Consider the following 13,003-nt stretch of genomic DNA (forward strand, 5'->3'; position numbering starts at 1 on the left):
CAGCCAGAGGTTCAAACTAAGTTTACACGCCCAACAACAGCTCCTCGTGTGAAAAAGAAACAAACGACGAAATAACGCGCGTCAAACTCGCCGATCAGGGGTTCATGCACGGTGATCCACCACACGCGAGAGAACACTAGCTAGCCGGAGAAAATAGTTCCGTCGTTTAAACTTTAACAAACGATTTTCACTGCTCACAAACAGTCTCTCAGGGGGGGAAACGATAAAAAGGCAAATGTTTGGAAAAAAAATATGTCTGTAGAACTTGCCAAAACAAATGTTCCAACTTCTCATCAACAGCTCCTTGAATTCACACACACCAGGACAAAATGGCCTCATTACCTGCCGTAAACCAATGTGTAAGAGGCGTGGTCAGGAGAAAAACTTAATAATTTAAGTGGATTTAACTTAAATTTATTAACACATTCTAATTACATCCACAATTTAGTAGAATATACTTATATTTTATAAGTAATGCAATCAAACTTAAATATTTTAAGTATATTGTAATTACATAGTTTAAGTAAATATAAAATCCGGGCTAAGAGTGTGTGGACGTTTTTTTTTTTTTTTTTTACGAAGGAGGAAAAACTCAGTTCATAAAAATACCAGGGTACATGTGGACTAGGCCTTAGTAGATAATTGTACAACTCTACAACATCAAAATGTCTTATATAAGCTTAAGAAAGCAGGAAATTCATGTAACTGTCACATACTGGCTTAACTAGATAATCCAGATTCAAGAGGCTTGACGCAGATGAATGATGAAATAACTATTGATGGGCGCTTTCAAAAACACCGCTTCATGAAGCTTCGAAACCTTTACGAATCTTTTGTTTCGAAGCACTGGTTTGGAGCATGTATCAAACTGCCAAAGTCACAAGATTTCAGTAAATGAGGCTTCGTTACGTCATTACCGTTTCGATATGTTTCGAAATTTCAGTGGTTGAATCATGCGGATTTACTGAGATCGCTCCCTAGTGGCGAATCATTGAGCAAATGTCTATGGCTCTTACCTGATCTCTGATCAGTTTTATACATTTGTAGATGTTTTAATGAGACATTAGTATAATTAAAACGAATAATAGTAGTTAGTATTCCCTTAATGGCCTGTTTAGCTGAGCCATCCATGGAACAAACAAAACTTTTTAATCGTTTATTTAATATATTTAATCTTATTAGATGCTTAGTTAATTGCATTTTATAGATTTTATATTCAATAAAACATTTGCAGTGGGTTTGAAAAAGATGTTTTATGCATGTTTGGTCTGAGTTTTTGTTGCATTTACACTGTTCTGACTAACGGGTCACCAGCGTGTGGCGTTTCGAACACATCGAAAAAGTGAATCATTTTGCAAAGCATTTGGTTCAAATGATTCAAAGCTTTGAAAAGCTTTGTTTCTCCCATCACTAGAAATAACATTTAATAAACACAAGGAACAATAATGAGAAACAAGATAACGTTAACACAAGACACTGAACAGATACACTAAATACACTAGATGAAATGGGGCTAAATGAAGGACAGGTGCTGATTAGTTGATATGGTAACAAACAAGGGTAACTATGGAAACTAACAAGATAATAGAGACAAGGCATGCATCTCAGTCAGCTCCCTAGTTCAGTAGCCAGTGCACTGATCAGGGAGTCGGCCACATTCATTTACACGATATACTGATTCACAACCTAGGAAGCTAGGGAGCTGACTGAGATGCAAGGCTGGAACTAAAAACACAGGAACTGAACATAGGCCCAACAAGACTAAAGAATATCAAAATAAGAGTCCATGAAAGCAGAGACAAAGTCATCATGACAGTATATAAGCAGCTGGCTCAAACACATCAACAGTCCGCTCTGTGGAGGTCAGATCCCCTGAGACCACTAAACCCTGAGAAGTGAGTGTTTAACAGTAGCATGACTTCTTCATCAGATGGCTTATTCACGGTAATTAATGGCATAATAACCTGATGAGAGATTGTCATGAGCAAAATCTGAGTTATTGAGTTATCCTCTTTTTAGAGGTTGGCTGATTTGAGCAATGTGTGTTTGTGTATATAAAATATATAAAATATATAATATACACACACATACTTGCTACAAAAATCAATTAGCATTTTTTTTTTAGGTTTAGCACCTATATTCGCCATTATTGAAAGACCTATTTTTTTTTAATCCTATTTGTAGAGAGTAATTTCCAATAAATTTCTAATAAAATTAAGTGGGTTTATTCCTGGATATTTGATTTATCTTAAGTGCTGTCTTTCATGGCCAGTGCAGAGCAGACATTAGTGAGGGAGCTTAAATGAACTTCATAAACAGCACTCAAGGGAGTGTTGGAGTGGATCAGTGAGGGCCTGGGAAAGTCAAGCATGCCTTCTTGTCAGGTGAAGTGACAAAGTATAGGTAGAGGCTGCTGAAGACAATGAGTGGTGGCCGTGCAGGTAAACTCGGCTTTGGAACAGAAGACATTGGATTAGCGGCAGCTGCAAAACCCACGCATTTACTCAGCTGGCACGCCGGTATCGAGTTTCACCAGAACAATACCATGTGTTTGGAAACAAACATGACTCCCAAGCATCTCAAATGCATCTCTTCTGAATCTGTGAGGAACACACAATATAGAGACCATGAGTACTGTTTTTATAAATTAAGGTTGTATCTATGACCGTCTTCCTTTCAGATGTTATTAAATTGTTCTGAAGTTTTATAGTCTGTTTAGTTACTGATCACCTATTCTGTTTGCATGGTTTATCATGGCAACTTACATTACTAGAGGCATGTTTATTTGTTCAGAAATGGATAATTAATTGCAAGCATGTATATAATCGATACAGCCAACTTCCACTTTTTGTGAATATATGTTTATATTCAAAAAAGAAGGCAGGAGCCACTGTATATAGTTTGATAAGATACATCTGCATTTTTTCCTCAAGCCATTAATAAGAGGATGTGTATGTTTCAAATAAAGCTAATAACAAGCAAAAGCGAGCAGGTCCTGCAGCACTACTGCCATCTGCCACTGATTCTAGCAAAATTACCTAGTGAACCATAATACTTGTTATAAAAAAAATAATAATTGTGTTTTGCTTCTGCTCCCTAATTACAGTTGAAGCTAGCTTCAAACTTTGTCACTAAATTTGAATACAAACTTCGAAAAACACTTTGGAACGTTAGGCACAAATTAAAAAGCAAATATGCTTTGTTTTATGCAGGAAGAGTCTTTTTTTAAAGACATTACATTTGGCTGTGCTATGACAGTCATCCTTGCCTTGGGAAACATCCTTGGGAAAAAAAAAAGCCTAATTGGTAGAGTGCCGTTTAACCCAAACTCTCCCACCAATATCAGTATCTCGAAATTGTGGGAATATAAATTCTCATGAGGGAATACGTGTGAGTGAGGCAAACACTTACCGCACCATTATTCCAGGCTCTCCTATCGGCCTCTGTTTCTTGACAGCACATGTGAAGGGAGGGTTTCTGCTGGTGGATTCTGGGATGGTGACACCTGCAGCGCCTTTGAAAAGCATGCTGTTTCTGTTCACCCTTGAGTCTGTGGATGTTGTATGGAGGTGGAGAAAGGAACCAGGCCCCTTACCTGTGCAAGACCAGGGACTCTGGCCGTGACGGGCCTCGGTTGGCAGATTGGTAATGAGCGGCTGTATGTGGTGAGGCTCAGGCACAGTACCGGCCCCCTGGGGGAAATGTGGTGCAGGATAATGAGAGGGCTGAAACTCTTAATGTGGCGGTGATTCATGGAGACCATCCGTCCGGATTACCTTTCTCACTGTGTGCACAATGTGGACAAGGATTCCCAGGGTTAGGAACAACACCACCAGATTGGCCCAGCAAGCCCTCTGGGAGATGGGCCTTTCCCAGGGTACAAACACTGTGGTGCACGTCGGGTTAATATGGACCGTAAATACCTGTTTGTTCCAAAATGCAACTGCAGAAAGGTGTGGAACACAAACACAAGTAACTGCAAAAGACTGTTAAAAGAGAAATTATGAGTGCCACTTTGACATCTGTAACACTTTATTTTACAGTGTCCTTGTTACATGAAGTTACAATATAATAACTATACATTATGCATAATTACATGCAACTAACCCTACAACAATCCTAACCATAACCCTATAGTTACTGCAGGTTGTTAATTAATATTACTCAAGATTAATGTTTTATAAAACGATTTTTTTTATTTCAGTTCATTTTAATTCCGCCTTCCTTATATTTAAATTCGAATTGCAATTGTGCATCCTGTTTGCTACATCAAATCAAATTCAGGCATTAAATTTTATTTCTGAATGGCATATAACTCTGGTGCAAGCAGGAACGATTCATATGACTATGATAAGACTTAAATGACAGATTTATGTTTGGAGGAGGCTTTTGAAGTTGGGCTTAATTGTGTTTTTCTCTAAACTTAGGGTAAAATTTTATATGTGTTAATGGAGCTGAGAAGGAATGAGAAGGCATCATCTACAAAATAAACTTTGACATGTTACCCTTGCTTGTGCACATCTATCACCTATCATCCAAATATCTTCCTTTGTGTTCAGCAGAACAAAGACATTAATACAGGTTTGGAACAACTTGAGGGGGAGTAAATGATGACAGAATTTTCATTTTTGGGTGAACTATCCCTTTCAGTGACTGAGAATTTGTTTCAGCTATTCTCCCGGGACTGTTTATTTTTGTTAAGGTGCTAAGAGTAGAGGATTGGTTTTATTCTTATTTTGTGTTCGGACTGTGATTAACTTAAAAACCCATACCATTCACAAGAGGACTTTCATGTCTACAGCACATAATTTAGTTAACTGTGATGATTAGATTAGTGCTCCTTTAGAGCCATAAATGATTATGTGAGGAAAAAAAATATTTGGCTAATAAGAGTGGTTTTAACTGCTTATCAAAAGCAGTTTAAAAAAAAACTTCTGTCAAAAAAGAATGGGTCGTCAGAACAAGATATAAATGTTTTTTAAAGAAATACATTTTGCAGTTCTCTACAAAAGGGCCCAGGATGTTAATAGTGAGAGGAATTGATGGGTTAACAGCAGAGCAGAGCATTGTCTTGATTCTTTTATTTGCAGTTTATGTAAGCTAATCTGATTGTGTCCTCTTACTTTAAAGATTATATGCATGAAGCTCCAGTTTGTAAATGAAAATGTTCTCAAATTATAAATAATTGAGATGGTGGATACGCTTTGTCATGGTGTTATTGTTAGATCAGGCATCCATGTCAAATGTATTGCCATTTTCTCTTAAATCACAATTTGTGGAGTGAGAGGTACAAACAAATGCACCATACGTATATTTTTCTTATATTTAATCCTAACCTTAAAGCAAAATGTTGCTTGTTACATGGCTAACTTTTGATGTTCATGGGTGTATGGTTGCTGACTACAGAGAAAAAGGAGATTAGACAAAAAGATTTGGCAATATGCAATGTTTAATCATAAATAATGCACCAAATGTAGATCATGCTCAAAATACCAATACAGTGGGAAAAAAAATAGCTTAAAATGTTTCATCCTGCCTTTGAGAGTTATTTATATTCTGACATATTTCTATGAAATGCTACAAACATGTTTGATTTTTTTTTTTTTTTTTTTTTTTTAAAGTGGTTAACAGAATTTTTTTTTTTTTTTTTAAAGTTAGATGAGGCCCCAACCGCTCACAGACACTCAAGCATCACATGTCACACGCACACACAACCACACACACTTGTCTTGTAAGAGTGTAATCACTGGTCAGTCTCTCTGAAGCACTACATTGATGAGCTATGATTGTTCCTGATTGGCCAAAACCCCAAAGACAAAGAGACAGTGAAATATTGAAAATGGCAGTTAACCAGTCGCAATCATTTCAAATGTCTACATAGTTTGTGAGAGTCCTGAAATTTCACGCTGTTTGTTTCTTTTGTACTGTTAAATTTGAAGAAAAGCAACTAAAGCTCCAACGGCATTCACCAAGTAGAAATTTTCACAGATTTTTACAACTTTTAAGTTTTATTTTAGGGGATCCTCTGGACCATTGAGCTGAATTGTTTGAAAATATTTTAGAGGGGAATACATTTATAACGTTACAAATGATTTCAGTTTCAAATGTATCACAGTACGACACAAATATGAAGTCGCGCAACTGTTTTCGACATAGATATTTATAATATTTCTTGAGCACCAAATCAGCATATTAGAATGATTTCTGAAGGATCATGTGACACTGAAGGCTGGAATAATGGCTGCCTAAAAAACGGTAGTGTGTACATATGTAAACCTAACAGTTTCCTGCATACAAAAACCTAGTGATTTTGGCATAGAGGTCTCAGAGAATGTAAGAACATTTCCAAGACTGGGGACTGGGTCAGCAGATAGTGTCTGACAGCTCTTGTCCTCAAGACTTATTGTAAAAGCATGAGGCAACTGTGATTTGTTTATGCTTTCTTCCATGCAAGCTGTCTGTTTAGATTCCATTCAATGAGCAGAGATTAATACTGTTGGATCTCTGGTGTAAACAACACTGAGCAAGGCAACCTCAGCCATTGGGATATTTGTAAACAGGCAGTAAATGCATGACATGTCATATGTTGTTTGATGCCAGATATTATATGAATTGTCAGGTAGGATTTGCTTCAGGTTTAAGGATCTAGGTAAGGACATATAGAGATGCATGTAGAGTATAGCATGCAAAAAAAAAAAGGTCAAAACCAAAATGGCTAAAGAATAAGCTTTTAATTGTCTTAATCACAAATTCTCGGCCAGGAAATTAGTAAAAATGTAAGCAAATGCACTACTTAAAAAGCCATTGCTGTCTCAGAAAAACATCAAAAACAGAATATGGGAAGTTGAGTGCAGCATAGAGGAAGAAGTTTCATTGTGTAGGGACCCTTTTTAGCTACTGCTATTGGTGAGCTACTTCACTATAAAAAGTCATACTTTCCAGTACAGGAGAATATTGCAGAATTGCTTGCTTCCCACAAGTGAAAAGTTGTTATCAAAAGAGGAATGATCATTTTTCAACAAGACAATGCTTCTGCCCAAACTGCAATGACAACCAAGAAGTGGCTTGAGAGCAAGTCCATCAGGCTCATGTTTGTGCACGGTCAGAGACTAGATTTGAAGCCTGTAGTGAGTATTTGGTCTCAAATTAAACCAAACGAACTGGGAGATATTTTTCAACTACTCACGGATTCTTTGAAGCCATCAACATAGTGTGGAACACCACTGACTCTTCTGTTAAAAGCTGTCTGCAAGTTGGGAAAGGTTATTCCATGCTAAGTTACTTTATTTACAGCATTTGTCCAATTCAAACAAGTGATTTGTGATTAAAATGGGTAAGCCCACAAATTTTTTTTTTGCTTGGCCCCTTTTTTTTTGCCCAGGAGTGTACATATTCCTATAGTATTCTTGTAGTAACTAACTATTTTACTTTATTATTAAGCCTTGTAGCATCTGAGTCTCAAATTTAAATGTGCATTGAGACAAATGTTTACTAACCAAAGAATCCTGTTTATATACATAGCTACTGCCACGGTCACTTCAGCCAGGGCAGCAGTCAAGAAACTTGTCAAAGCAGCAGTTTGAAAAGGTGTTTGATACGCTGAAATACAGGTAAAATCCCCCCAGTCACACCGAGCAAACAGCAGCTATTTTTTGAGCCATGTGACAGTGCTTAAAGCTGGAAACACAGTGGCTCACTTCATGTGACTTTCTAATTAGAGTCTTTATGCTAAGACTGACGGCAAAGTATAAGGAAGGCAAACGTGACACGTGGTGGAACAAAATGTAAATATATACTTACTATACTTGGATGTTTTTAAATTAATTAGGGTAAATTTATACTAAATACAGCAAAAAAGAAAACGTAACCAAATCAAAAATATAGTAGTACAGGAGTCAAATCAATGAATCATTTTTATGAATCTGGGGGTCGGTTGCACCAGCTGTGCGTAACTTACAGTGTAGCGTAGTTTTGATGTAAATGAGGTAATAATAACATTTACACTTGCTTACATTTTAAGAGAGAGAAAATTTGTTAGTGGCTCTTCAACACAAATCCGTCCTAAACAGCGCACCGCTGTGTTCATCGGTCTCATCATTCCGTGTTGTGCATGTTATGCATTACATTATGGAAAGCATACGACCTACTAGCTATGTTCTGCCTTAAGAATAAATGATGCAATCGAATAAAGTACAAAGTTAGTTACAAACTAGTAGCTACTAAGCCTCTAGGATGGACTTTACCTTCTTGCGAACGGGTGGTGCAACCCTAACCAGTTCATTTACATGAACCTTCTAATGAAATTGATTCACTGGAATAAATTGAACTTTCCAAAACTAGATATGAGAGAGAGGACCATTCACTCAAAAAAAAAAAAAAAAAAAAAAAAATGATTTGTTGGATTTACTTAAAGTAATGTCAAGTGGTTCCACGCAACCACATTAAGTAATTTGTACAAATAACAATTTAGTTGTATGAGCAAAAAAAATTCAAGTAAAGCTGACAAAATTTCTATGAGTAAATACAAATCATTTGAATTTGTCATTGTTATTGTTATATAATATTTATATGTGCAGTTTACTTAATAATGTTATGTTTATGTTTTATTACGTAAGGTGAACACATTTATTGACTTAATTTACCTTATTAAATTAACTATTTGCTCTACGAAATACACTCAAAAAATAACTCGCACATTTTTTCTGCTCTCAATTAAATTGAACAAACTTAATTTAATTGAGAGCAGGAATTTAGAGCCTAAAGGTGATGATACACGGGGCAACTTTTTGAGCAATGTTGCCGGGCAACATTGCTTGGCCACTTTCCCATTGAGAATGAGCAACAATTTTATATCTGGATACGTTAGATCGGTTGTGAGCAATTTTTTGAGATCCTACAATCAGAATGTTAGCAGCCGATCACGTGACCGGTTCGGAGATTTCAGAAAAAATTCAAACAAGATGGCGGCCTCTCAGCGGCAGTGGAGCGGAGAAAAGGAGTGTGAACTTTTATTTTTTTACGCTAGTAAGTTGTCATGCATCAACCCAAAACAGGGATTTTACCTCACACTCAAAAAAATGATTCTAGCTGCTTGTTCAGTTTATTTAAATAAAATAAGCTGAACCAACACAAATCTTTAGTTTTTTACTTAATTGGCATTCGCACTCAATTGTATTATGTTAAATGAAATTAAATTTGCAAAATGTTAGGTCAACCTAAACCATTTGTGTTGGGACTACATGAATCATTTATGTTGCATTGATTGAACCTGGGCAGTGGATTTCTAGTTCCCAGCATGCTTTGCATAGGGAAAGATTGGGACAGTAAATGTTGAACTTAAGTGCTGTTTAATGTGTTTTTTAGTAAAGGGAAATACCTTTTAAAGTTTGAAGTTCAGTTATATTTGACATTTAAAAGAGTTTATGTTATGTCGATTTTTTGAGGTTACCATTATGCTGAAGTGTAGACCTTGTGGTTAGGCTCTAGGTGGCTATGTAAAACAAATTTATATTGTTTTCAACGAGCATTAACTGTGCTCAAGCCAGTAATGAGAAGTTCTTTATCTGTTCATTACTTGCATGCTATAAATGTTACTTAGCATATGAATAAGTGTTATTTTAGTTTAGTTTTTATAGAAATATAAATAAATTACTTGGAGGGCCAGCACAAATTTTACACAGTCTACATATGGTCATCAGCTTTTCCCCTCTCAATGGTAATGAAACATGTATGTCTGTGTACAACAGCTACTCAAAACCTAAGCACAAGCGCACATCTTCACCATGATGGTAACAAAAAAAAAAAACAAAAAAAAGCACTGGTTGGATCAACAAGAATGAATTATGTTCAGGAAACATACACAGAATACGTCAAATGAAACTGGTGTGATCTCATTCAATTAGGATGAATTTCACTCATTAGTACAATTAACCTAGCTTAAGTTCAAATAAATCAGTTCAACTGTGTGGAAATAGGTGTCATAATTGAATTAAGTTAGACCAACAAGTTATTTTTTTGAGTGCATATATTGCTTAAAATACCAACAACTGTCCGAAAGTAATGTGTGTATGCTGTAATGAAGCTATTGAATGGTTTCAGTTAAATACTAAAAAGACGGGATTTTTCAACATCTGTAGTAGCGTAGGCTGTAGGGCATTTGACATTTGAATAGGTTTTGATGCGATCGACACGGGTTCGAATCCGCCTTTTGCCGAACTCGCTCTTCTCCCTTTTCCTGTCACAAATCAGATCGGAAAGGCATTTATTTTTAATAAAAATTAAGAAAATATTTGAAAAGTTGAAATAAAGTGCCTAACAAGTGTTTATAATAAAGTATTTATTGAGTTGGCAATAGATTTGCTCCTCTCTGATTAGTTGCTGCCAACTGTCTGTTGCCCTGTGTCTCATCAGGTTGCCCGTTGACGGCAACATTGCCCAGCAACATTGCCCAGCAACATTGCTCAAAAAGTTGCCCCGTGTATCATCACCTTAACAGCCTAAACACAGGTGCCACTCTTCTGCATAATGGTAAACACAAAATTCAAAAACTTTACAGAATGTCCAACATAACTGAACATTAAACACTAACATAAACTAACAAAATCTTTCCCTTTATTGAAAACACAAAAAATAACACTTTAATCCCGAAGTTTACTCCCAGTCCCTTTCAAATCATGCTGGGAACTACCGATCCACTGCCCAGTGAGTTATGCAACATTAATTTGTGCATTTCACTCAACAATGTTGACTGAACAAACACTTATTAAGTAAAGCTGACAATACTCATTTTTAGTAGTAACAACTCAGTTACATTAAGTTCATGTAGTTACATGAGTTTTGTGAACAAGGATGGTTTGAATGAAGCTAACAGTTAAAGTTTTTTTGAGTGTTGAATCATTATGAATATGAGTTTTCTGAGGTACAAATTAGAGAGAGGCTCATTTAGGCCGAACCGATTTGCTAACGAATCAGATTTTAAAAACACTGTTTGCAAGAAGAAGTGAGTGCATCTGATAATTACTTCAGTGTTAAAAACTGCGTTTTAGTAGCGTTTGGTCGTGCTACTTGTCAGAAAAAGTTCATTACTGCTACATAGATGATAGATAGATAGATAGATAGATAGATAGATAGATAGATAGATAGATAGATAGATAGATAGATAGATAGATAGATAGATAGATAGATAGATAGATAGATAGATAGATAGATAGATAGATAGATAGATAGATAGATAGATAGATAGATAGATAGATAGATAGATAGATAGTCAGACAGACACAATTGTCCCATTAAGACAAGTGTAAATCTGTATGAAAAACTCTCTTTAAAGCAGAATCAGAGTTCAGTTTGTCCCACAAACCACAAACTCCTGGCTCTGCTTTCTTGATGAGCGTTCTTGGCCTCACACTGTGTGGCTCATTCTTCTTAATGCCACAGAGAGGATAAAGTTAGTGAATACATCACATGGGTGACAGTGATGGTTCAGTTTTCAGAGGAGCTCTGCACTCATGGTCATACACCTGCACAACCAAATGACAGTCTCATCAGCTGGGGAAAAGTTGGAAAGACAATTAAAGAAAGAATGTATGGGCGCTGACAGCAATGGTATTTAGTAACCAAAAATAATTTCTTCATTTCAATTAACCTTTGCTGCTACGTATCTGTAGGCTGATGACCTTTGGAAAATATCAAAACAGAACACTCATTCAGCATTACAGGGGTTACTTGTAAGGGGAAAAAAAGTCCTTAAAAACACCTTTAAAGACATAATGGAGACGATGCTATTTTGGCGTATATAGAACTTGACCAGTCAACGTTAGCTAACTAAGTGGACAAATGCAAAAAGTGTAATTTTCTCATCTTTTCGAATGTGATGGTGAACACAGATATTCCCCCACCACCAGCATTTCCCTCGGTTCTGCCAGATTACTCTCCTCTGCTCGGCAGGTGTATTAACGAATGAAATCATCATCTTTTGAATTAAAATTCAGCATAAAATTGTTTACAGGGGGAACAAGCTACAACCAGAGAGAGGGAGCACGAGGGAGAGAAAACAATCAACAGACTTCATTATTTTCTTTTCCTATCAAATTTGAGCTATCCTTGGATCTCACTAATGGACAGTTATTGAATTTCTCGCACTACCGTTGAAATGATGTTCATATCTGCAGAGAGAGAGGGGAAAAAATGTCCTCATTTTATCCCTTAGAACATTGGTTTATCATAAGACCCCTTATTAAATCTTGGACTCTAATTTTCTCCTTCGCACTTAGGGGGGCTTTTATGATTATGGTTACCAAGGTGATGTAAGGCACAGCCTCAGCTAAACAAAGCCAGTGTCACTAGAGTGAATAACCAAGAGCAAGGTGAGCACCACCACGGGAAATTGCATGCCATTACTGTTAATATTTACTCATTAAAACAGCCAGTGGCTGGAGAGATGCTTGCACAATTACTAATTTTTCAAATCAACCACTGCACATACCCTTCATTATGACCTCCAAGTTCTTTGTCCTTTTGAGAAGATACGCTACATGAAACTGAGTGCAGTCATGTTGTTTGTCACGGGAAAGAAATGAGGCTTATGTGTTGTATAAATTTGTACTTAAAGTATTAGAAGGTGGATTTGATAGCTGTTTATTGTTTACATGCTGCCACGACATTCAGATTGTTGTGGGAAGTACTAAATAAAGGAACTTTGTTTGTTTACAGTGAAAGGAGGTTAATGCAGAAAGACTTTTTATACAGAAAACAGTTGTGTATATATACAATGTCTGAGTGTTTTTATATGAGAGCAGACTTCAAGCAAAGACTTTTGTGCTTTTTAGGTGTGGAAACACTTTAGTCATGGGTCATTAGGATTAAAAACACACTGACCAAATCGTCGGAAACTTAAAAAATGAGGAGGACATTTTGAGCCTAGAAAGACATTTTTTTTTTGTCTCTCTGAGAAATGATGTCTAATTTGGTCCGAGTGGTTGGATTGCTTGTCAGGGGCGTTATT

The sequence above is a fragment of the Chanodichthys erythropterus genome, chromosome 18 (genome assembly GCF_024489055.1).
Source record: "Chanodichthys erythropterus isolate Z2021 chromosome 18, ASM2448905v1, whole genome shotgun sequence".
Lineage (NCBI taxonomy): Eukaryota > Metazoa > Chordata > Actinopteri > Cypriniformes > Xenocyprididae > Chanodichthys > Chanodichthys erythropterus.